The 27,524-nt window shown below is 39.3% G+C and overlaps 1 protein-coding gene and 1 long non-coding RNA gene across 4 annotated transcripts in view; both read right to left on the bottom strand.

Annotated features, from left to right (window-relative positions):
• Positions 1 to 27,309, bottom strand: part of RC3H1 (ring finger and CCCH-type domains 1) — an 87,236-nt gene extending 59,927 nt beyond the window's left edge. For 2 of the 3 annotated variants that reach the window (XM_086693712.1, XM_086693715.1), the window contains exon 1: positions 27,172 to 27,309. The gene's annotated coding sequence lies outside the window, so the exon portion shown is untranslated. Of the gene's footprint in view, positions 1 to 27,160 lie in introns of all 3 variants that reach the window. The other variant, XM_086693714.1, reaches the window with a different exon arrangement.
• On the bottom strand, positions 3,587 to 7,179 carry LOC147572681 (uncharacterized). Its single transcript, XR_015245823.1, has 2 exons — positions 6,138 to 7,179; positions 3,587 to 5,911 (listed from the first exon to the last, which is right to left on the bottom strand). It is a non-coding gene; the product is annotated as an uncharacterized LOC147572681 (long non-coding RNA).
• Positions 27,310 to 27,524: the final 215 nt, after the last annotated feature.

Below are 27,524 nucleotides of genomic sequence, written 5' to 3'. Positions count from 1 at the left end.
CTTTAAAAATACAGGGGTGCGTGGGTGGCTCAGTCGGTTAAGCATCCAACTCTTGATTTTGGCTCAGGTTGTGATCTCACAATTCAGGAGTACAAACCCCGGGTCGGGCTCAGTGCTGACAGTGCAGAAACTGCTTGGGATTACCTCTCTCTCCCTCTCTCTGCCCCTCCCCTGCTCGCTCTCTCTCGTAATACATAAATAAACTTAAAAAATATATAAAGACAATAGCCCTAATTAAAAGCTAAATTATATTGCTTTGAAGATTTCATTTAAATAGATTATAAAGTGGGGCGCCTAGGTGGCTAAGTCAGTTAAATGTCCAACTTGGGCTCAGGTCATGATGTCACAGTTCATGGGTTCCCGTCAGGCTCTGTGCTGGCAACTTAGAGCTTGGAGCCTGCTTTGAATTGTCTCCTCTCTCTGCTCATACCCTGCTCACACTCTTCCTCTCTCTCAAAAATAAATAAAACGCTAATATATATGTGTATTAAAAACTGACATCTAAAAAATTATTAAAGGGGTGCCTGGGTGGCTCAGTCAGTTGAGAGTCCGACTCTTGATTTCAGCTCAGGTCATGATCCCACGGTTATGGAAGAGAGCTGATGACCCCGGGATTGGGCTCCCCCACCCCAACCCCCACACCTCTGTCCCCATCCCCTGCTCATGCTCCTTCTCTAAAATAAATAAATAAAAAGTTATTAAAAATGTATTACCATCTCCTCTACACAGGTTCGTTTTATCTGCCTCTGACTTAGAGGGAGAAAATGGAAATGAAATTCATCAAGCATCTAATCTGGGCCAGTCACCCCTCTGAGGCATTTTTATGCCCATTTTATAGATAACACTTGAGCTTCAACAGAATTAAATAACTTGCCTGAAGCTGATATATTGTGAGCTGAGACTACAACTCAGCTCTTACGTGAATCTGAAGTATAAGCTGCCCTGAGAAAGATATATTAAGCAAAACCTTATTTTAAGAAGAAAACCTTGGTTTCCTCACACTCTACCCTACGAGAGGAGTTTAACTCTGTATTCTTGGTCGTAATTTAATTTGTCATCTCTCTGGAACATTTCCATAGCAACTGACATGCAGGGCAACATCAGAGAACATTTTTAACAATCTTGAAAAACAAAGCAAAAAGCAGGAAATCAAAACAAAAAGAAGAAAAATCAATGAAGGCTTATTATAATAATTCTCAGTGTTATAATTCTCAGCAGAGTATCAATTAATTTACAGATGAAATACTAGTCTCAGATTTTTAAGGAGGCTCAAGGTTTTTCCAGCAATAATGTCCTATGAAGAAAGACCCAATTATTTATTTATTTATTATTTAATGTTTATTTGCTTTTTGAGAGACACAGAGTACGGAGCAGGGGAGGGAGAGAGAGAAAGGGAGACACAGAATCTGAAGCAGGCTCCAAGCTCTGAGCTGTGAGCACAGAGCCCAACACGGGACCCAAACTCAAGGACCGTGAGATCATGACCTGAGCCGAAGTCGGACGCTTAACCAACTGAGCCATCCAGGCACCCCAAGACTCAATTTTGATTGTAAAAATATCTTCCCAAAATATGTGAATACAACATTGTAGATGTAAATAAAATAATGTAAATGCTAATGTCAGTACAAACGGACAAATACTTCAGACAGGTATAGAGAGAATAGCTTCTGATTTAGAGGGAGGAAAGCCTAAAAGATAGGGCTTGATAAAAAGGGTTGAGAAAGCAGCAAAGGGATCATTTAGATGGCTTATTTAGCCATCCAGTGTTTAGAAGGACAAAAAGAAACATTTCTACCTGCAGCATAATGCCAAATTTAGAAGAAGAAATAGTAAAAACAGATAAAACCATTCATTCATGGAGAAGCTGCTAATCTGAAATTGAAGTGGTACTCTAGAAAGTGAATGACAACCTCTAACTTTGTGTGCACAGTTTTAAAGCTCCAGGTTTTTATTCTACGTTAGGTTGCGCGTTGTGTGTAAATGTGCTACACTGAAGAGGACATCACCAGTTATTAAAGAGGTGGCAGAAAAGCATCATCTTAAAAAGAAAAGGGGGAGGAGAGGGGCTAGGGCGCCTGGGTGGCTCAGTGGGTTAAGTGTCCGACTTCAGCTCAGGTCATGATCTCACGATTTGTGGGTTAGAGCCCCGCGATGGGCTATGTGCTGACAGCTCAGAGCGTGGAGCCTGCTTCAGATTCTGTGTCTCCCTCTCTCTGCCCCTCCCCTACTCGTGCTCTCTCTCAAAAATAAACAAACATAAAAAAAAAGAAAAAAGCGCGTCATCTTTAAAGCATCTGTGGAATACTTAGAAAACTTCGCATTATAGCAAAACAGCCAAAGGTTACTTCACTTTTTCAGCTTCTGCATTAATCCTCCGCTGAATATTACATATACTATATTGTTAACTAAGTATGTTATCACCATTTAGTGGTGTTCAAACATCAACAACACAACAAGAACTAATAATAACCAAAATCAGGAATATTCTGGAATACACTTGGCATTTTAGTTGATCTGTTATTTTGTTAATTGCTTTCAGATTAAATGCAAATTTCTGATATTGGTTGTTTTCTTTGTGAAAATTGATGTCTTCTTAATTAAGCCTCTTTTCTAAATCCTAAAGATAACTCAGCCCCAACAAAAAAGATCCATGAATAATTTTTGGTGCCTAGGCCAAATATTTTAACTAGACTTTAAATAGTTTTTCAGGTCACGTTTTGAATGAAATCTCTCCTCCTGCTGCAATAATGGCTCATTTTCAGAGCAGGAAGTTTGTTCCTTTGGTCTCCAGAAGTTATTTTGAGACGCAATGACAAATCTGATTGGCAAGTATTCAGTAACCATGAATGTAGGGGTAAATGCTCACGAGGAAAAATAAATCTAACCTGTGCCCCATAAACTCATATTTCAGACTGTCAATTACTAACCTATAGACTCCTGAGGAGTTCAATGAAATTGAGATAGTTTATCGGGGCAGCACTAATAATCCATTTCTTCAATTTATCCCTCTTTTACTAGTTCTTTCCTTCCCTACAGGCATGGTTAAATCCTTGTTCAGAGGAGCTTAAAAAACATTTGTCTCCAATCTTTAATTAAAAAAAAAAAAAAGTTGGGGCACCTGGCTGGCTCAGTGGAGTGTGCAACTCTCAATCTCAGGGTTGTGAGTTTGAGTCCCTCAATGCGCATAGAGTTACTTAAAAAATAAATAAATAAAAGTCATTCAATCCCTGTCCTTGTCCTCTTCTTAGGCTCTTTCTCTACTCCCTCACCTTTCAGTTTTAAAACTACCCACTCTATCCCAACCACTATGTTGAAACATCTCTTAACAAACATGTCAAAACCTTCTTTTAAAATTCAATGGTTCTGGGGCGCCTGGGTGGCGCAGTCGGTTAAGCGTCCGACTTCAGCCAGGTCACGATCTCGTGGTCCGTGAGTTCGAGTCCCGCGTCGGGCTCTGGGCTGATGGCTCAGAGCCTGGAGCCTGTTTCTGATTCTGTGTCTCCCTCTCTCTCTGCCCCTCCCCTGTTCATGCTCTGTCTCTCTCTGTCCCAAAAATAAATAAACGTTGAAAAAAAAAATTAAAAAAAAAATTCAATGGTTCTGTCTCAGTCATTAATTTCTTTATATATAGCATTTAATAATGTTGGCCAGTTATTCCTACAAATGCTGTCCCCTTTTGGTTTCTATTATGACATACTGTCCAGATAATCCACTAACGGCAAGCCACTCCTTGCGTGTCTCTGTCGAGGGTTTCTCCTTCTCTGTCCATCTCTGGAATATATGATTTTCCAGAATTCCTACCTCAATTCTTTCCTCTACAAAATTTCCCCGAGTAATTCCATCTATTTTTCAGCTTTCAAATACCGACTACATGCTGATGATTTCCAAATCAGTATCTCAAGTTCAGACCTCTCTTCTTTTTATTTTTTTTTAAATTTTTTAAATGTTTATTTATTTTTGAGGGAGAGACAGAGTGAGAGCAGGGGAGGAACAGAGAGAGAGACACACACAGAATCTAAAGCAGGCTCCAGGCTCTGAGCTGCCAGCACAGAGCCTGATGTGGGGCTTGCACCCACGAACTGTGAGATCTTGACCTGAGCCAAAGTGGGACGTTTAACTGACTATGCCACCCAGGCTCCCCAGACCTCTTTTCTCAATGCCAACCAGAGCCATATAATCAATTGGTTACTAGCCATCCATGTCTAACTAGCATCTCAAATCATCTCAACCTTACCAAAAACCTTTGTTCCCTATGTCAAATGATGAGTCACTTACCCATTGACAGAAGCATGGGGCATCATCAACTGACTTTTCCCTTTTCCTCAAACCCCTCCCCCTTAACTAATCAGTCACCAAGCCCTATCATTTCATTTTAATGTTTCCTTAAACCTTCCCATCCATTCCCAGTATCTAAGTTTAGGTTACCAACATCTCTTATCTAGATTACTAGATTTCTTAACTATAGTTATCCCTGTTAACAATACCCTCAATAGAGCAATTAGCTAAGCCATAACTAGACTCTAAGTTCCTTAAAATCAGAGAGTATCTTGGTTTTTTTCCCCTCTCATTATTTTCTCTATGGTTTTAATACAGAAAAAAGTCAGCCAACACACATTAGCAAATGTATCAAGCTGGAGTATTTCTGTTTTCTCCAACAAAAAGTCAACTGAGCTAATGGAAAGCTTGCTGCTAGGGAAGAAACCTAGGGCCTTACCATCTAGACTAGCATGCACAGGTCAACAAGGATTTATAGGAGTTGAATAACATTATGAACCAACTAGACCTTAAAGACATCCAGAGAATACCTAACAACAGAATTCTTTTCAGGTACACACAGAACAATCTCCAAGGCAGATATGCTAGACCATAAAACAAGTCTCAATACATTTAAGAGGACTGAAATCGCTAAAGTTATGTTCTCTGACCACAATGGAATGAAATTACAAACTAATAACAGAAAGAAATTTGGGGAATTCACAAACATGGGGAAATTAAACCACAATAACCTAAATAACCAATAAGTCAAAGAAGAAGTGAAAAGGGCAACCAGAAACTATTTTGAGATGAATGACAATGAAGATATACAATACAAAAACTTCTAAGATGCAACTAAAGCAAGGTTTAGAGAGAAGTGTGCAGCTTTAGATGTTTACATTTAAAAAGAGGGGCGCCTGGGTGGCTCAGGCAGCTGAGCCAGACTTTAGCACTCTGGTCTTGATCTCATAATTTGTGGGTTCGAGCCCTTCATCGGGCTCTTCTGCTGTCAGCAGAACCCACTTCAGATCCTCTGTCTCCCTCTCTCTCTCTAAAATAAACATTAAAAAAAAAAAAAAAAAAAAGAGGGAGGTGGGTAGGGGGACGGGTGAAATAGGTGAAGGGGATTAAGAGTACACTTACCATGATGAGTACTGGCTAATGTATAAAATTGTTGAATCACTACATTGTACACCTGAAACTAATGTGACACTGTATGTTAATTACACCGGAATTAAAATTAAAAAAAATAAATAAGACAAAAAACTAATAAACAAGAAAAAAATTAAAAACTTGAAAAAATCTCAAATCAATAACCTTACTTTGCACCTTAAGACACTGGGGACAAAAATGGTATTTAACATCAGCAACATAATGACAAACTCTCTGTGGCCAAAATTTAACATTGGTAACAAGTAACTCCAATTTTAGACAATTACTCCCCTAAACTTACAAAACAAACTTGTAAGCCAGACATTAAAAGCCTAAATATTTTTTTAAAATTTTTTAAAAGCTTAAAAATCCAAGTATTCTTATACCCCAGTTTAACAATAATTAGATTATCAGGAGTAAATGAAATTAAAATAACCAATAGTTTGCTCTCCAGTGAACACACACACAATTTCCATTTTGGAAGAAGGAGATTTTAAGAAGGTACCTGAGGGGCGCCTGGGTGGCGCAGTCGGTTAAGCGTCCGACTTCAGCCAGGTCACGATCTCGCAGTCCGGGAGTTCGAGCCCCACATCGGGCTCTGGGCTGATGGCTCAGAGCCTGGAGCCTGTTTCCGATTCTGTGTCTCCCTCTCTCTCTGCCCCTCCCCCGTTCATGCTCTGTCTCTCTCTGTCCCAAAAATAAATAAACGTTGAAAAAAAAAAAAAAGGTACCTGAAGGTTTATAAACTCAAATATAAAATCCAGGTTTTTATTTCATTATTTTAAGCAGGCAACTTTTAACATGGGCAAATGAGTCTTAATATATCAAAGCTGGCAAACAGAAAAACCCTCAACTTTATCTTTCAGAAGGCCTCTAGGATACCACTTATTAGCAAGCTATGCTGGCATTCCTATCTTTGAAGGAGATAATCATAGGTTAAATATAAACAAATGGAGACTTGAAAGAATGCTAAGCTCTAAAATAGTAACAGAATTTACTATGGGTTAAAATATTCCAAAAACTTGGGGCTCATGGGTGGCTCATGAGTGACTCAAATGTCTTTGGCTCAGGTCATGATCTCACAGTTCATGAGTTCAAGGCCCACATCAGGCTCACTGCTGTCAGCACCAAGCCCACTTCAGATCCTCTATCTCTCTGGCCCTCCCTTGCTCATACTCTCAAAAATACAATAAACCGTAAAAAATATATTCTAAAAACTTAAAGTATATTATCTTTTAATTATAATAACCTTATAAAATATTATTACACCCTTGAGACAATCAGGGCCTAGACAGAGAACAAAACAGAGAAAAACTGTCCAAGCTCAGTCCCCTGGAACAATCAGCCCCAATGTGAGCTGCTAGATGACTCAAGCTGCATGAGTGACTTAAATGGAGACCAGCAGCAGAACCACACGGCTAAATCCTGCCCCAAATGCTGACTCAAAAGTGTAACCAAATAAAAGGTTGTTTTCAGCCACTCAACTTAGATATCTAATTGTTATATAATTAAAGCATAACATAACATGTATAAATTTCATCATAGCCTTTTAAGAATACATAATACTGAATGTAATAGTGACCCTGAAACACGAAAAGTTCTCAACTGAATTACAACCTTTTAAAAGTGTGAATCTATCCTCATAAAGGCCCTAAAAATTACTAATATACTGAAGTACCTTCATAAACACAACATGCCTAAATTTAGTTTCTTAATCCTACAGCATAAATTAATACTAAGGGGAGAAGCAGTCAAGTATACCAAAATGATAACATTTTCTTTTCTTTTTTTTTTTTTAAAAAATTTTTTTTTTCAACGTTTATTTATTTTTGGGACAGAGAGAGACAGAGCATGAACGGGGGAGGGGCAGAGAGAGAGGGAGACACAGAATCAGAAACAGGCTCCAGGCTCCGAGCCATCAGCCCAGAGCCTGACGAGGGGCTCGAACTCCCAGACCGCGAGATCGTGACCTGGCTGAAGTCGGACGCTTAACCGACTGCGCCACCCAGGCGCCCCCAAAATGATAACATTTTCAAAGCACAGCATGGATGACACGTCCTCTAGAAAAAATATGTACCAACCACTTAAACTCAATGTAAATCTGTCTAAAACTTATTATATTCCAACTTAATACTTGTCACCCATGCTACCAGTCCTTCATGCTGATGTGCCACAGAAGCATTATTAACTCTTAACATTGATAGATTCGTATACTCCCAAGCTAGATGTTGTTAGTATTTACTGGTTATAATCTAAAGACTTAACTTTCCTTAACATCATCACCTTAGTGATCTTCAGCAGGTTATACTTCTTTTTTCCTACCTACAACTATCTTTATACACTCTCCAAAACTATTCCCTCTTCACCCCCAAATCCCACTTGGGATATGAGTGCCAAGCCCTTAGAGATCATCTCATTTAATCCCCCAACAACCTCCTGAGATAGCTATCACCACTACTGACGAAAACAAAGTTACTCAGCTAATTTAGTGGTCTAGTCATAATATGAACCCACGTTTGTCCAATTCTTTGCAAAGCCTGTACTTTTTCTACTGTAATACAGTATCTTCCAACTTTCAGCACCTGTAATTTTTATTGAATTAATAATTATTTTATTAGCCAAAAATAAAGATCTGTTTTACGTTTAACCTGAGCATGATCAGTTTCAAATTAAGTAAATTTAGTACAGGACCCCTGGAACTATTTAAGCCTACTAGCTTATTTTTTAATTAGGTTATTGCAACTAATACATTCCTTTTGAAGAGAATCACAAGGAACATTTTATTAGAACTTTTCACTAAGAATAATCACAGGACTAAAACAGAAAACGAATCTTATTTTCTATATATTTTAAGATACTTAAAATGTGTTAAAGTGTAGCTTACAGAAAGGCATACATAGAGATCAAGAATGCTCGGTTCAATGAATTATCACAAAGTAAGCATACCTGTACAGCTGACCCTTGAACAATACTGGTTTGAACTGCATGGGTCCATTTACATGCAGATTTTTTTTTTTTTAAAAAGAGTTGACAGCAAAGGCACAAGGCGTTTACTTACAACTGCCCATCCTAGTCTCTCCACAGACCAAATCAAAGGTGACCGGTACAGAGCTTGTGCCTGTTGCCCTGAGAATCCAGGGAGACCAGACCTGTGGAGGCAGTCAGCAGTCCCAGGGCACCCTGGGATGGGGCAGGGCTTCGGGTCACCCTCTGGGTGAAGGGTTGTATATGTGGGGTGGGTGAGTCAGGCACAGGGGGGCTTGGCAGAGAGGAGGCCGAGCTGAAAGAGGAACACATCCAGTGGCCTCAACCTCCAATCCTCCAGGCACTGGCTCCCCACTAAACACCCCCCAACAGGGCCCAGGCCCCAGAGTCTCTGGGAGGCCAGCTATACTTACATGTGGCTACAGCTGCCAGTGGCACAGGTCAATGCTACACTGCCAGGCAGATGAGACCTCTGTATTGTGCCTCCAGGCTTCCGCCACAGCCAGCCAGCTGCCCAGGAGCTGCCCCTGCTGAGCCAAGGTCACCAGGGTGCAGAATATCACCATGCCAGGACCAGGCCTGCCCCTGGTACTGCCTCTGGCCTGGCCTGGCCTGGCCTGCCTATAGGTGCATTTTTTTTTTTTTTCAATAATATAGTACGTAAGGAAGTAAATGTATTTCACCTTCCTTATGATTTTCTCAACATTTTTTCCCTCTAGTTTTAATACAGTATATAATATACACAACATACAACACACGTTTATCAACTTTATACTACCGGTAAGACTTCTAGTCAACAGTAGGCTATTAGATGTTAGTTAAGTTGAGGAGTCAAAGGTTATAAGCAGATTTTTCACTGCATGGGGGCTGGCATCACTAACCCCCAAACTGCTCCAACGGTCAACTGTATACCCAAGATATACAACATTACCATACCTCAGAAGGCCCCCCACACCATCCCTCCCAATCATTATTCTTTTATTCCTCCTCAAAGGTCACTACTATCCTAACTTCTAATACCACAGATTAAAAACTCTATACAGTGGAACCATCAGTATGTATGTGTGTATACATATATATATTCTTTTGTGTTTCAGCTTCCGAAGATAATTTAATAATTATTATAAAATATAATATTATATATTATAATAATTCAACATTATATTTGTTAGGTTTTTATTCTACATTCGTACTTTTTAAACTATTACACAACACTTCCAGTTAAACTGACCACAGTTAGAAAAATACCCTTCATAAGGTCAGTTTTGAAGCAGTGATGACATTTGGATTTTGAACACCAGCAGATACTCTGGTGGTGAACTGTAACAAAAACAGTAGTGGTGTCAGTAACAAAACTCGAGAACAGAGTCCCTCTTTACTCAAGAAAACAAAGCAACACATCCATCACAATAATAGCCCCCACTTCTTTCCTTTTACTTGCTTCTACTTTTCCCCAGGGAGCCTGTACCTTAGGTGTCCTTGGTGGTGATCATAGGAGTGTGACTGATTCTAGAACTGGGCGACAAAGAGAAGACAGGGAGATGTACACAGAAGAGGTAAACTGCAACACACCTGTGATGCGTATAGGTGGGTGATCCTTGAATATATCATCGGACTTAGGGAATTTTTGCATTAGAGACATAATCTAACATACTTAATAACAGTGTTAATAAAATGTATTGTCCCCGTCACCTACTAGCCAAGACTTAAGGACATTTTCATTACTTTGTTTATTTTTATGAAATGTGTCTGATAGAATTCAAGCTATCTCCACAAAATCACAGTGATTTGCAATTGCACATGCTTGAAAAATAATCCAAAACAAAATAAGAGGTATGGATTCATTTTCCAACTGAGAATTATTTCTAGACTGTTATCCCAGGCAAAAAATTACATTTCAGGACTTTAAAAAAAAAGGACAAATTACTACATGGACGCCAAACACAGAAGCTTACAGCTACAATGTATCTAATTTATAAAATAAAAGGTATATAACTTGTAAATGAAGATATTTTGCTGACTCCCAAATAGTAACTACTGTTAGAGAATATACTGATTTGTTGTTACTACTGCAGAATTAAACACAAGACACTTCCTTCAAAATACATAATGATGACCTTTGGGGGATTAAATTCATGCTCAGGTTTGTGTAGTATGTTTGTGTGTTGCAGGGAGGAAGGGATAAAAGGTTGAGGCAAGTTTAACTGCTGGGGGTTGCACATCTAAACAGATCTTAATCTACTAATGTTACACTCTCTGGTAAAAACAGGGAGCTCTGCTTTCTTGTCTTAAAGAATTATCATCAGTTTGCCCCACTGTTCCCCCAGTCCTGAACCTTTTCCTCATTTCCCTGCAAGCATTCATAAGTGAATTCTCTTATGAAGAGCCTTACTTGATCACCTCATTTAAAACTAATCTCAGTGTGCCCAGGTGGCTCAGTTGGTCAAGAGTCTGGCTTTGGCTCAGGTCATGATCTCACAGTTTTATGCGTTCAAGCCCCGTGTTGGACTCTGCTGACAGCTCAGAGCCTGGAGCCTGCTTTGGATTCTGTGTCTCCCTCTCTCTCTGTCCCTTCCTGCTCATTCTCTCTCTCTCTCTCAAAAATAAACAAACATTTAACAAAATAATAATAAATAGGGGCGCCTGGGTGGCTCAGTCGGTTAAGTATCTGGCTTCAGCTCAGGTCATGATCTCATGGTCCGTGAGTTCGAGCCCCATGTGGGGCTCTGTGCTGACATCTTGGAGCCTAGAGCCTGCTTCAGAGTTTGTGTCTCCTGCTTTCTCTGCCCCTCCCCCGTTCGCACGGTCTCTCTCTTCCAAAAATAAATTAACGTCAAAAAAAATTAAAAGAAACAAAATAAATATAAAAAAATAATATATAAAAAATAAAACTGATCTCTCAACCCCAATCCCACTACCACCACACACATGCACTTCCTTCCCATCTCATTCCTGATTAATTTTTCTCCATAATATTTCTCAGCACCCAATAATGCTATGTTTTACTTGCTCTGTTATAGTGTATACCCACCATTACTAAAACGTAGGCTCCACAAGGATAGGGATTTTTGTTTGTTTCTATCTCTAACCTTTTTTGAGTACATCTATGTGCCAGGCACTGTTCTAAGTGTTCTGCATGCATTATCTCACTTAGCCCTCACAATGACCCTATCAGTATCATTACAAAGCTTAATTTTAGAGTTAAGGAAACTGAAGCACAGATGTTAGGTAATAAGCTCAAGGTCACATGGTAACTAAACATCCCTATTTTTAAACTGGCAATTCCTTCTGCAGTCTTTGCTTCTTTGGTGACACCACTATTCAATCTGACAATGTACAAATGTACAAATCTGATAATCTGGTAATTATCCTAGATTCCATCTTTTTCTACTCCTATTAAAAAATTTTATTATCTTTTACATCTATATATTCCTTTCCATCTCTACTCAAATTCTACTCTACTCTATTCATCCACTCAAAAAATACTTATTGAGCGCCTACAACTATATACCAGTCGCTGTCCTTGGATCTGAAGATACAGCCCTAAAAGAAACAATGACCCTGCTCTCATAGAGCATATAGTCTCTCTCACTTGGATCACACAGTAACTTTTTTTTTTTTTTAATTTATTTATTTTGAGAGAGAGAAAACACACACAAGCAGGGGAGGGGTACAGAGAGTGGGAGAGAGAGAATCCTAAGCAGGCTCAGCACTGTTCAGCGCAGAGTCCAACCCAGGTCCTGAACTCACGAACTGTTAAGATCATGACCTGAGCCAAAATCAATAGTCGGATGCTTCATCGACTGAACCATCCAGGTGCCCCCACACAGTTACCCTTTAACTGGCCTCAGTCTCCAGCTTTGTTCTTGCCTCCCTCTACCCTCCACACAGCTGCTAGTCACTCACCTGTTTTCTTCCATGACAAAACAACTCAATTAAAAAACGGAGAACACCCAACACTAATAGTGGTATGTATATCCCATAATAAGAAGCTTCAATTCCAAACAAACAAAACAGACAACAGACATGAACAAACCTTTCCAACAATATCCAAATGGCCAATGGGTATACAATATGCCAACTGAAGTTATAGAACATCGTTTACACAGGAGGAGAATTTAAATTAAAATGACCATGAGATACCACTCCATATCTACCAGAAGGGCTAAAATTTTTCAAAACTAACAATACCAAAGATGATATGAGCATGTGAAATTCTCAGGCAGTGTAAGTTGGCACATTTCACTTTGGAAAACTGACAGTAGCTACTTAGGCCAAACAAAAGTCTACCAATGACCCCCAAAATTCCACTCCTAGGTATTTACACAAGAGAGATGACTCTGTCCATCAAAAGACATATACAAAGTGGTGCCTAGGTGGTTCAGTCAGTTAAGAGTCCCACTCTTGGTTTCGGCTCAGGTCATGTTCTCACGGTTCATAAGTTAGAGCCCGCGTCGCGTCGGGCTCTGTGCTGACAGTGCGGAGCCTGCTTGGGATTCTCTTTCTCTGCCCCTCCCCAACTCACTCTCTCTCTCTCTCTCTCTCTCAGAATAAAGAAACTTAAAACAATAAATAATTTTTTAAAAAAAAGACATGTACAAGAATGTTCTTAGAGGTTTATTCATAGAAAGCTGAAAACAAACTGGAAACAACCCAAATGTCCAACAGCAGTAGAATGGATAAACTGTGATTAATTTACAAAATGGAATACTATACAGCAATAATAAAAAGACTGATCTGTTACATATAATATAGATGAATTTCACAGTATCATAATGAACAAAGCCAGATACCAAATAGCACCTACTGAAGGCTTTAATTTATAGAGGAAGGAAAAAGAATACATGATATATGACTTCATTTAAGAAGAGGCAAAGTAGTTTATGATGTTAGAAGTCAGCATAACTGTTGGGGAAGATGAGAGGCAGTGGGGAAAAGTATGGTCTGGGAAAGAGCAAAAAGAATTCTTAGGTGCTAGAAACACTATATATCTTCATCTAGGTAGTAATCTGTTATACCACAAGTGTATATATGTAAAAAGTCATTAAGATATAGCTCTAAGATTTTTACTTTTTACTGCATGTATATTATACCTCGATTTGAAAAACAAGTAACATCAACAACAATTTCTTTGATGGTACCTAATGAGGACCAACTTGAACATGCCATAAAGATCTTCAGGATCTGGCCCCCACTTACCATTCTAATCTTATTTTTCATCACCATCTGCCTCATATTTTACTCTCTACCAACAGAAGTATTAACGTTTTCCCTGCACACAATATATTCTTTTCACTCTAGGTCTTGTTGGGCTCAAGTAGTCTCCTAAATCTAGACTGTTAAACCTCTACTCATCCTGTAAGTCCCACTCAGTTCGGGAAGCTCTTTCAAGAATCTTTTTTAGCCAAGCCTGTATTAGATGCTCTGATGTTTCCAATATATCCTATGCTCTTTCTGTAAGAGAAAGTCCATATTGCTGCAGGGCATGTAATATTTGCTCAATAATTGTTGAATGTGACTGAAAAAAATCACTATTCTGCCTGACTGTGACAAATTTCATATCTCTAAAGATAGTATTGGGACGATTCACATAAAAGATAATGTAAAATGGCAAGGGGACTTAGCACAGCAGGATGTATCACCACAAAATGAGTTAATTTTTTTTAATACTGGTACTTAATATTTAGAAGAAAGTATGCCTCCAAAATTAAAGATATCCTTAAAAATATCTATAAGCTAGGTAAAACGAAAGGTAAAGTGGCAGATTAAAAAGATAAGGATAGGGACTCCTGGCTGGCTCAGTCAGAAGAGCGTGCAACCCTTGATCTTGGGGTTGGCCCTACACTGGATGTGGAGATTACTTAAATAAATAAAACCTTAAAAAAAAAAGAGATAAGGACAAAGAAGCTAATCTGAAAAGACTACATGTTGTATGATTCCAACTATACAATATTATATTCCAAATAAACATAGGAAGAGACTCCACATCATAAGTCATCAGGGAAATGCAAATTAAAACAATGTGATACCATTACACACCCCATTAGAATGGTCAAAACCTGGAACACAGACAACACCAAATGGAGGCAAAAATCGGAGCAACAGGACCTCTCATTCATTGTTGGTAGGAATGCGAAATGGGAAAGCAACTTTGGAAGACGGTTTGGTATTTCTTTAAATTTTTTTTTTTCAACGTTTATTTATTTTTGGGACGGAGAGAGACAGAGCATGAACGGGGGAGGGGCAGAGAGAGAGGGAGACACAGAATCAGAAACAGGCTCCAGGCTCTGAGCCATCAGCCCAGAGCCCGACGCGGGGCTCGAACTCACGGACCGCGAGATCGTGACCTGGCTGAAGTCGGACGCTTAACCGACTGCGCCACCCAGGCGCCCCTGGTATTTCTTATAAACTAAACATACTCTTACCATACAACCGAGCAGTCACTCTCCTCGCCATATACCCAGAGGCACTGAACACTTAAGTCTACACAAAAACCTGCAAATGGACATTTAGAGCAGCTTAATTCATAACTGCCGAAACTTGGAAACAACCAACCAAGATACTCTTCAGTAAATAGATGTAAAAATACACTGTGGTATATCCAGATGATGGAATATCATTCAGCGTTAAGAAGAAATGAGCCTAGCGGCGCCTGGGTGGCTCAGTCGGTTGAACGTCTGACTTCGGCTCGGGTCATGATCTCACGGTCTGTGAGTTCAAGCCCCGCGTCAGGCTCTGTGCAGACAGTTCAGAGCCTGGAGCCTGCTTCGGAGTCTGTGTCTCCCTCTCTCTCTGCCCCTCCCCTGCTCATGTTCTGTCTCTCTCTCTCTGTCAAAAATAAATAAGCATTAAAAAAAATTTTTTTAAGTAAGAAATGAGCCTACTAGGGTATGAAAAAACATAGATAATACTAAAAGAAGCCATCTGAAAAGGCTCCCTACTGTAGAATTCCAACTACAGGACATTCTGGAAAAGGCAAAACTACTGAGACAAAAAGATCACTGGCTGCAAGGAGCTGGGGTGAACATGGATGAACAGGCAGAACACAGGATTTTTCTGGGCAACAAAAATACTCTGTATGATACTACAATTGTGAATACATGTGATTACACATTTGTCCAAACCCACAGAATGTACCACACCAAGAATGAACCCTATGTAAACTATGAACTTTAATCTTTTTTTTTTTTGGTAATAAATTTACCACTCTGGTGGTGGATGCTGTGCATGTGGGAACAAGGAGTATATGGGAAATCTCAGTACCTTCTCAATTTTGCTGTGAATATAAAACTGCTCTTAAAAAGTCTTTTAGGGTAGGGGTGCCTGGGTGGCTCAGTCAGTTGGGCAGCCGACTTTGGCTCAGGTCGTGATCTTGCGGCCTGTGCGTTCGAGCCCTGCATCGGGCTCTGTGCTAAAAGCTCAGAGTCTGGAGACTCCTTCGGATTCTGTGTCTCCCTCTCTGCCTCTCCTGCTTGCGCTATCTCTCAAAAATAAACAAACATTAAAAAAATTTTTTTTGTTTGTTTTTAAAGTCTTCATTTAGGGTCACCTGGGTGGCTCAGTCAGTTACGTATCCGACTCTTCAGCTCAGGTCTTGATTTCACAGTTTGTGGGTTCGGGCCCCGTGTCAGACTCTGCACTGACAATGCAGAGCCTGCTTGGGATTCTCTTTCTCCCTCTCTCCCTGCCCCTCCCCTGCTTGTGCTCTTTTTCTCTCAAAATAAATAAACTGAAAAGAAAAATTAAAACATCTTAAAAAAAAAGAATTTTAAAAAATCAACAATGTGAAACATTTCCCAAATATGGAGAATCTATTGACAGGATTTTACTCCTTAATTCTTTCCCCTCCAATCCCCTCACCATTTTGTCATTATGCGTCTAAAAAGCTGTTGAGTTTTATCTTGACACTGAGTACAATGAATTAACTGATGCATGTCAATCATTAGGAGATTAGGTGCTACTACTTCAATATTCAATGATGCTTTATTGTGGGTTTTGTGATATTCTAAGCTGTTCTTTTCTTTAAAACTTTTTAAATGTTTATTTATTTTTGAGAGACAGAAAGAGACACAGCCAGAGAGGGGAAGGGGCAGAGACAGAGGGAGACAGAATCCTAAGCAGACTACCGGCTCTGAGTTGTCAGTACAGAGCCTGACGTGGGGCTCAAACCCACTAACCGTGAGATCACGACTTGAGCCAAAGTGGGATGCTTAATCAACTGAGCCACCCAGGCGCTTCTCTAAGTTGTTCTTAAAAGCATTTAGAAATCTATCTATTATTATAAGGACTTTCTTATTTCACAAAACCATCTCTTTTTCTAATAGCAGTAGAAGGAAAAACTAGAAGGGGCTTCTATGCTCTTATGAACAGGTTTTCATCAACTGCATACCTACATAATAAATTGACATTTCTGAAAAAAACTGACTTAGATAATGAGTCAATCCACAGAAACTGTAACTCAATTTTTCTAAATATATGAAAAACCTCACCCTTTTTAAAAAATTTCTAGAAATGTTAAAGAAAAGCCAGACTCCAGCAAAGAGTATTTAATCAAAAACAGTTCAAAAACTGCTTTCAATGGGGTAACTAATACAAAATTTGACACATAAAACATGGGTTTTAAAAGCAGTAATTATAGGGAAAGCATTTCAAAAGGAAGGTAAAAAATCTAAGTTTTTTTAAGTACAGTACTAAAATATGAAAGACTACTACTCTTTAACATAATGTCTCCATAAAACTGACTTTTGAGCAAGCATAGTCAGTGTACAAGGAAGGTCAAATCAAGACCTAACACAAAACGGCTACAGTATCAGCAAAATTAGAGGTACAACTTATCACAAAAAAAAAAAAAAAAAAAAAAAAAAGGCAAGCAAAAGAGACTAACACAAGGCTCTCCATTTTTCAAGTTCTGAAAACTTTAACATGATGAGTTAAAAAAGATACAAGTTAAAGTTCATGTGGTAACCGATTGGATTTTACAAATTAAAGTGTAGTTTGAATAGAATCCAAGTGTAATATCCAGGTACCAGCAGAGAATTCTGGATGTCAATAATGTTCAATTCAATTCTATTCACCCTTACCAGCCAATTCATATTAGTCCTGGAAATTAATTTTGGTTACCTAAAAAATGACTCACACATGAAAGCAAAAAATTTTTCCATCATAACTGAATTATAGAAAGAAATCGGCTAAAGGGATAAATGTCTTCATTTAAGATTCTAATTGTTTAAGAATGAGTATATCACTATTAAATTTATAGTTTCGACCTATAAATATACTGTTAAAAATTCTATAGCATAGAATCAAATGGTCTCCAATTACCTCTTCAAAAGTGATTGTAAAGGCAACCCCAATTGGTGGGGAGCCCATGAGAGAACTAGAATAAGAAGGTCTAGATTCTCATCTCAGTGCTGCCATTTCTTAGCTCTGAGATCTGTATACCTTTGATAAATATTCAAAAGGTTTAGAGAAAAATAAAATTTTAGGAACAATGAAAAATGGAGCAAAAGATGATACCCTGATAAGAAACCTAGGAAACCATTAATGGACAATATTTATTTGTAAAGGCTGGTTTTTTCTGGGAATCCAGTTTATTATGTATAGTTTAGGGCTGCCAGCAACACAAGCAACAAGCACTGGAAATGTAGGCTTGAGGACAAACTGAGATCATGTAAAGTAAGCTTTCTGTGAGAGTGAATATAAATGGAGAACTGGATGCTGGAAGTATTGGTGTTTTGCTTTGTTTTGTTTAAGTTTATTTATTTATTTTGAGAGCGAGCATGCACCAGCAGGGAAGGGGCAGAGTGAGAGTCCCAAGTAGGCTCCATGCTGTTAGCGCAGAGCCTGACGTGGGGCTCAGTCTCATGAACCACGAGATCATGACCTGAGCCGAAATGAAATCAAGAGTTGGATGCTTAACTGACTGAGCCACCCAAGGCACCCCGGGAGGATAGTTTATATCAGCACTCTTCAATAAGAAACTTCCTGAGATGATGCAAGTGTTCTAGATCTTCGTTTTCCAATATGGTAATTACCACTGGGCACATGTGGCTACTGAGCCACTGAAATGTGGCTAGTGCAACTGAGGAACTAAATTTTAAATTTCCTTTATTTTAATTAACTAAAACTTAGATTTATCCATAAAATGGAATATTATTTAACAGTAAAAAGAAACAAGCTAGAACCTTAAATGTTACATTGCTAAGTGAAAGAAGACATTCTCACCCACAGAACTACACAGCACTAAAAGTGAACCCTCATATAAACTATGGAATTTAGTTAATAACCATTTACCAAAACTGGCTCATCAACTATAACAAATGCCCCACAATAATGCAAGATGTTAACAGAAGTAACTGTAGAAGGAAGACGTATGTGGAAACTCTGTATCTTCAGGACAATTTTCTGTAAACCTAAAATTGCTGTAAAAAAAATTAAGTCTAGGAAAAAATTTTAAATTTAAGTAGCCATTTGTAGCTAGTGGTTGGTACTGAACAGCACAGATCCATACTAATGAAAGACTGATGTGGGAAGAAAATGAGAATGGTATCTCATTCCTGACCACTACCTTCAAAAGTACACATACAGGGTGCCTGGCTAGCTCAGTCAGTAGAGCATGTGACTTGATCTCCAGGTTGTATGTTCGAGCCCCACATCAGGTGTAGAGATTGTTTAAAAGTAAAATCTTAAAAAAAAAAAAAAGTACACATATATTTAATCCTAACTTATACAAAGTTTATATGTACCTTGAAAAACAAAACTTTTTCAAATATTTTAGATGAAAATTTTTCTAAAATGATTTTTGTTGAACAGAATTTAAGGAGGGGAATAACATTTATTGAATCAATACTAGATATCAGGTACTATACTATGTATGTTATCTCATTTAAACTTCAAAACAAATCTTTAATGGAAGGAATTACCATTTCTATTTTTAGGGATAAAGAATCATAAAGCTTAAGTGATAGAAGATGAGAACCTAGATATATCTGACTCCAAAGCCTGTGTCCAAATGTACTCTGTACATTTTTATGACTCCCAAAATTAAAACACAATTGAATTTTCCCACAATGACTTTATCATCAGGAATAGGTTATTAGCACAACACAAAAACTAATGACATACTCAGAGTCTATGTTACAAGGCCCCAAGCTAATGTGGTTTTTTCCCTGTCACCTGTCCCCTTGCTCTCCATTTTACCTATAGTGCCTCTATTCCCACAGCAAATTTGCACCTTTTAATCTGCTGTGGGATCAGAAAACAATCAAATTTATTAGAATTATGTAAAAACCAAGAGAGCTCCTAAGCCAGTGCCTTAGTGCAGATGATCTGGCTCATTAATCTTGTGACAATTAAAACTTTTTGTATACTTCTTATTCTAAACTGGGACATGGATAGATGAAATATTGTTCTATAATAAAGTCAACAATACAATAATCCTCCATTCACAAATCGCACACTAAACCATATATATATTTTAACTTTATTTATTTTGAAAGAAACAGAAACAGTGTGAGCAGGGGAGGGGCAGAGAGGGAGAGAGACAGAATCCCAAGCAGCCTCCATGCTGTCAGTACAGAGCCCAAGGCTGGGCTCCAACTCATGAACTGTGAGATCATGACCTGAGCCAAAACCAAGAGTTGGATGCTTAACCAACTAAGCCATCCAGGTGCCCCTAAACCATATATATATATTTAAGTTCATTTATTTTGAGAGAGAGAAAGAGTGTGCAAGAAAGCAGGGAAGGGGCAGAGAAAGAGGGAAGAATCCCAAGCAGGCTCTGCACCATCAGCATGGAGCCTGATGTGGGGCTCAATCCCACAAACCATGAGATCATGACTTGAGCCTAAATCAAGAGTCAGATGCTCAACTGAATGAGCCACCCAGGCGCTCCCCACTAAACCATATTTTTAAGCATAGATCTCTAAACATCATCTCCCTTAAAGTTGTTATTTTAATGATTGAATCTCGATTTACTATACTAGTTTTCCAGTAAATGTCACTATCAAAAATTAATGAGGTGTATATAAAAACACAAATATTTAGTTTACTTTTCTGAAAAAAGTCTCTATTAAAGAAAAGAAGGAATATTACTGCATTGAGTTGTAAATATTCTTAAGTAATTCTTTCTCATCACTCTTTAAGTTGTTCTTACAACTAAATAAATTTTCCCCTAAAAAGAGGAGATTAGTAAGGTAACTTTGGAGGTTGCCAAGGACTTCTTTTGAAGTTTTTGAAGTCTGATCAAGAACTCTGACATTTGGAAACAATTAAGAGAATAAGAATATTTAAAATCATGTTTAAAAAAAGGGGAGGATTAATTTCAAAATTTAAATTTTTCTTCTCCACATAGATTTCCTGTAACTTACTACAAATCTTTAATGAGGCACATGGGTGGCTCAGTTGGTTAAGCGTCCAATTCTTGATTTTGGCTCAGGTCATGATCTTACAGTTCCACGAGATCAAGCCCCACATCAGGCTCTGCCCTGACAGCATGGAGCCTGCTTGGATTCTCTCTCTCTCAAAACCAACCAACCAACCAACCAACCAACCAACCAACAAACTTAAAAAAATCTTATTAATATGAAATCTGTTCTGTGCTTCACACTGTAAGTTTTAAGATTTCAATTTAATTGGGGGGAGGGAAGGGAGTACCATTTTGAACTTAAGGTAAGGATAAAAGAGTACTTCCAAAGCTCAAAATTGAAACTTCAAATTGAGCAATTCTAAATTCACAGACATCAGGAGTGCCTGGCTGACTCAGTTGGTGGAACATGTGATTCTTGATGTTGAGGTTGTGAATTTGAGCCCCATGTTGGGTATAGAGATTACTTAGAAAAATAAATTTACAGAAGTCCAACTTTATTATACTTTATTCCAGAATGAAAAAAAGTCCAACAGATTTCTCTCTCAATCAATGAACTAAGCCAATCAAAACAAGCTACAAATCAATTGCTTCTATAACAGTGTCTACATTTTTGGAAGGAGTCAGATATAGAGCCAAAACCTAGGTTTTTAAGGTTTATTCAACATGGGATTAATAGCATAGTGTCAGGCAAATTTTAACTCTAAATGTCCTCAAAGATCAGCTGAATAAAATTATAAAACAGATTCATAAAGATCAAAGAATTTCAACCTAACAATCATTTTCTGGTATCATCTCAGGTAAGTCCTACACATTCCAAGTTTCTTCTACACATTAAGAAAAATTAAAAAAAAAAAAACCAGAGAGGGAGAAAACAGAAGGCAAATTGCAAAGAGCAAAATAAGTATTAGTTGTTCACATTTGTATAGAACATTATAGTTAATTCTCATAACCCAATAAGGAAATATAAATGAGTCTGAGAATTTGAGTAGAACTCTTTTGGAATGATCAAAAACTAAAACTGCAAATCGCTGTGACTTTCAACTTTTCTCACATAAAGAGTCTCTGGCAGTCTGCCTACTGTACTCAAGAGAAGCATGCAAAGAATGAGATGGTTTCTGATCCCTAACAATCCTATCCCAAGTTTTTTCTGCATGTTCAATTATACAAAGTACTATCCCTTAATCTTGACTCTATCGTTTTATGTTAAATCCACAGAGACAAAGTAGAAAGCAACAGAAAGTTGCTAGGGACCAGGGGGAGGAGAAAATGGGAAGAAACTGCCTAATGGGTACAGTTTCCTTTGGGGGTGATAAAAGGGTTTTAGAATTAGACAGTGGTGGCTGCACAACATCATGAATATGCTGCTACTAAACTGCTCACTTTAAAATCATTAGTTGGGGCACCTGGGTGGCTCAGTCGGTTGAGTGTCTGGCTTCAGCTCAGGTCATGATCTCACGGTTCGTGGGTTCGAGCCCTGCATCAGGCTCTGTGCTGACAGCTCGGAGCCTGGAGCCTGCTTTGGATTCTGTGTCTCCCTCTCTCTCTGCCCCTCCCTAGTTCACGCTCGCACTCTCTCTCTCTGTGTCAAAAATAAATAAACTTAAAATAAATAAATAAATAAAATCATTAGTTTTATGTTAAATGACCTGAACTTTATTTTAAAAAATTTTTATGCAGGGCACCTGGGTGGCTCAGTCGGTTAAGCTTCTGACTTCAGCTCAGGTCATGATTTCGTGGTTCCTAAGTTTGAGCCCTGCATTGGGCTCTATGCTGACAGTGCAGAGCCTGGAGCCTGCTTCGGATTCCGTGTCTCCCTCTGTCTCTGCCCCTCCTCTGCTTGCACTTTCTCTGTCTCTCAAAAATAAACATTAAAAAAAAAAATTTTTTTTTTTGATTTTATGTTAAGGGACACCTGGGAGGCTCAGTTGATTAAACGTCCAAGTCTGTTTTGGCTCAGGTCACGATCTGAATGGTTTCCAGCCCTGCATCGGACTCTGCACTGACTGCGTGAAACCTGCTTGGGATTCTCCCCCTTTCCCTCTGCCTCTCTGCTCTTCCCCCACACTCTCTCTCTCTCTCAAAAATAAGTAAATAAGCATCACAAAAATTTATATATATATATATATATATATATATATATATATATATATATATATAATAATGACCCCTTTAGAACTCTTCTTCAAAAACACTGCTACCATGTTCAAATGCTATTTAGATCTTGGAGATTTTTAAATAAAATGCATTACCATATATGCACGATAATATTAAGTTAAATATTACCATATATGCACGATAATAATCAGTGAGATGAGTACTGACATTGGTGTTAAAATGCTTGACAAACATCAAAATATTGTTGACATATGACATTCATTTGTAAATAATCTCAAGGAAAAATATAAATGAACCTTAAAATATTTATTCCTCTACAACAACAGGTCACTATTTCAGTCAGCTCAACTGTGCATGAAAGGTGAACTCAAATTTTTACTAGAATTTTTCTCCCAAAACTCAACCAATTAGGAAAACACTGTGAATTAATAACAAGTGTCTAATATTACATAGAGTAAACAAGAATATTACATAAGAAGTGAACAGGCACAAGTCTGACCAGTAATGGATATAAATAAATGTGCTATAAAGTTAACTGTCTCGGGGATGTAGGACATCATTATTTAGGATTAGTAAACTGTACACTTGAAAATGTGTAGAATCTACCTTAAGAAACTATGGAATAAGAAATATTCCTTTATATAATGCCAGACAAATTAATCTCATGCCCGAACAGCCTCCAAGGCTGGTCCAAATCTAGCATAGATTTCAGGATTAAACAAAAGAGAAGGAGATCTTTAAGAGGGTCCTAGAGAACGGGCTGATACTGAAATCTGTGACTGTTTTTGACGCAGGCCAATGTGAGAATTTAAATCCATTTGAATCTAATCCCAAAGAATACCTGAACTCCTGCGCGTCAGGGCCAAAGCTAAACCAGGTCAGTATACCCTGCCAAAGAACATCTTGCTCTGAGGCATCCACCAAACAAGGATCATTTACCAGCGCATTCTTCACTTTGCTGGGTGTCAACAACTTACAAGATCTATCGGAGAGTAGGCTGATTAGACCCTCATAAAATTCCAATTCAAACCCCAAGATGTAGAAACAAAAGTTCTGCAGAATTCTAAATGGGCTATGGCTTTTAAAAAGCATAAATGAAGAATTTCAAATGTTAGCTGACCCAACTTTAACATCCCTGAACGTTTCTAAAGTCACTTTTAAATTTCCATGCAGTATTTCAAAGGCACAATTTCGTAACTGTTTACATAGCAAATTAAAGCCATGAAGCCATTAGAGTGATACTATAAATCTGTCCTATATAAATGGTAGGAGTTTCTATATCAACAACGTTCAAATCTGCTAAAAGTAAAAATAAGTCTTTCATTTGTAATTCACATGAATACATACTTTCTCAAACTTGTAAGCGAATATTTGGCAGGGTACAAATAATGTTAATAGAAAAGCTATTAGGGCTAAAGACAAGTACAGAATTACAAAGCATAGCTTGTGGCCAAAACAAGGAATCTGTCGACATAGGAGAGGCTTCAAAGTTAAACCTTGAGACACATGGTGGCAGTAGTAAAGCATCTAATTTGTGCCACAAGACCTGGGTTTGAGTAAGCTCTTTTACCTATTAATTATGTGGCCTTTTTTGCTAGTTACATAGCTTCTCCTAGCCTCAGATTCTTCGTATGTAAAGTGAGAACAATACCACAAAATATTACAGCCTAAATAGGATTAAATGAGAATGTTTTTACTCATTTAACAAAGATGCCTTAAAAATTTAACTTTTAGCTACAAAAATCCTTTTCAAATATCTTCAAATGAATCAAATATACTAACTTCTAATATTACGAAGAAAATACAAGGAAATTCTTAAATACTACCTGAGAAACTTAAATTATCAGAATAAACACCAATAAAATATCACAATGCAGGGATCACATCTTAAAAGAGTTTTGGCACTTATTAAAACCAGAACTCTCGGGGCGCCTAGGTGGCGCAGTCGGTTAAGCGTCCGACTTCAGCCAGGTCACGATCTCGCGGTCCGGGAGTTCGAGCCCCGCGTCGGGCTCTGGGCTGATGGCTCAGAGCCTGGAGCCTGTTTCTGATTCTGTGTCTCCCTCTCTCTCTGCCCCTCCCCCGTTCATGCTCTGTCTCTCTCTGTCCCAAAAATAAATAAACGTTGAAAAAAAAAAATTAAAAAAAAAAAACAAAAATAACAAAAAAAACCCAGAACTCTCTAAAAGATTTTTCAATATTAAACAAAAATAGGGACCCAGACTCAACCCAAACTCAATAAATTGTTGGATCAACATCCAATTTCAAACACAAACCCTTAACACTAAAAAATGTTGTCAGGCAAAGGATATTAAGTATGAGGAAAATCAGTCCCTGTCACGACATGATGAGATTTTTTTTCATAACAAAGCACACTAACCACTTACAATTTACAAACTTGTCTTTAGTTGCATTTTGTACTGACCTAACAAAATTCAGCATAAAAAAAGAAAAAATTATGAATTTAAGCACTTAAAAAAGTGTCCTTTCTAAAACTTATTCCCAGAACATTCACATTAGCTGGAGGCATGTGAAAGCTGTTCTTTCCCCATCACTTAAAAATCAAAATATCCACATTATTTATGCTAGGCATAAAAGTTATTCACATTTACCCACTATACTTCAATCCTAAACAATAAGACAGTTCAATCTTGTGTTTATTTAATTGTCTATTTACTACCAATTCTCATCAAAGAATTAAGGACTAGCACCGTACATTAAACTTCACATAACCTAAAAATGCTTTGAATTAGGACACAAATTCTAATTAGGAATTTACCGTAAAGATGGATGAAAGATACTAACTGGCATCTTCTCTGCACAGGCCCATCTTCCTTTTAAGAACACAAACTAGATTGGACCACACAACTGAATGTTATATTAAATAGTGGAAAGCAATCTTCCTGGATGCATCCAAACTATTTTAATATAAATTTCTGCATACCTAGGTAGAAACTGAAATAGAAATAACTTGAATCATTCTCCCCGCCCCCACTTGGAAATGGACGTGGTGGAAGCCTCAAAAAATTAAATTTAGTAGTCGCAGTTAACAGTTGAAATCACAGGCGCCACTACCCCAGGGCAAATACGATGAAGAGCTGCCTCTCCATAAACCTCAACATTCAAAAGAGAACAGTTGTTTCTAGTTTTTGAAAGTTACCAAAAAAGTTTTGAAACCTTATTAAAATCTGCTTCAGAAATCAAACTTACAGGAAAGGTTAGTCTTAGAACAAACTACTGAAATGCAAAATTGGAGCCTGAGACAGCACACAAGAAGTTCTAGCCTGAAGACGAACCACTTCCCTCCTGAAGAAATGTTTCATTAGGTCCATTCTACGTTAATGTTGTTTCTTATGCGGCACATTAATAATGCAAAACGGTTCGTTCGAAGAAAAGTTCTATTCAAACATTACAATTTGTCTTCGCGTTGCCAGTAAGTGGCTTTGTTTCCAGTTTCATGGACTATTCTGGGATGTCAAGAGTTATATTATTACTGCTTCAAAAGAGCCCTTGTTTCACTCTCACCCGGGACGTGGGCATAATTGATGTTTAGAGAGAACTGATGCCAAGAGATGTTTTAAGAACATCCCTTAGTCCTCCATCCCTCCCCATCCCTTATCGATAATCACATTTTACCTTGTTTGTTTTTTGTTGTTGCACTTAAATTTTTTAAAAAGACACCCGCATACACAATTTCCCGATCGCCAGCAGGAAGAAAGACCATCTGGCTCGATCTCCTGGAGCTTTCAGGGAAATGGACACCGTTAAAACCCACTTGGCCGAGCAAGGGGAGCGCTTCAGGGGTTAGGGAGGGGAGCAGCCCCCGGGTGCCAGGAGGCGGAGGCGGTACCAGTTTACAGACGCCTTCATCTCCCCACCCCCCACCGACCCGGGGTCCAAAAAACATTTCCTGCGCGCACTCATCACCCGCCGAGGCCCTCGGAGTAACCGCCGAGCTGGGCGGCCTTCGGGCCCCCTCCCTCCGGCCGAAGTCTCCCGCGCCCTCCCCTCGTCCGGGGCGGCGTCCGCACCTCCCCACGGCCTACCCACCCAGGCAGGCCCTCCCGGCGGCGCTCGGAGGCCTAAGGCCTAAGGACGCGGGCCGCTGACAAGCCCCTCCGCCGGCGGCGGGGCTGAAGCCGAGGGCCGGGGGTTGGAGGGGTGGCCGCTACCGCCGAGGGGTGGAGGGCGGGCGAGGACGGCCCCTTCCCCGCCGCGGCCGCCTATTGTTCCCGACGGGGGCCGGGCGGCGGCCGCCGCGCACCCCATGCCACCGCCGCCGCCTACCGCTCGCTCACCGCGCTGGTCCGAGCAGCAGCTCCTCTCAGCTCCGAGTCCCCGCGGCCGTCGCCACCGCCGCGGCAGCCAACGCCGCCGCCGCCGCCACCGTCGACTCTGACTCTGTCCCAGGCCGCCGGGCCACGGCCGCCGCTGCCACCGCCAGCGCCGCCTCCGGCCTCCCACCTGCTGCTGCTGAGGCTGCTCCTGCAGCAGGGGCCATCTTGTTGGTCGGCCTCCTCTTCCTCCTCCTCCTCCTCCGCCTCCTCCCCGTCGCTCGTTGTCCTCGTCCCCTTCCTCTTCCTCGGGCTCCGGCCCGCCCCGGAGACTGGGGCGGGGACGATGGCGAGGCTCCTCCTTCGTGGGGCGGGGC

This window comes from Puma concolor, chromosome E4, assembly GCF_028749965.1.
Source record: "Puma concolor isolate L17-30 chromosome E4, mPumCon1.1.hap2, whole genome shotgun sequence".
In the NCBI taxonomy this organism is placed as follows: Eukaryota; Metazoa; Chordata; class Mammalia; order Carnivora; family Felidae; genus Puma; species Puma concolor.
The sequence above is the reverse complement of the archived record's forward strand: the minus strand, read 5'-3'. Positions and strand labels throughout refer to the sequence as shown.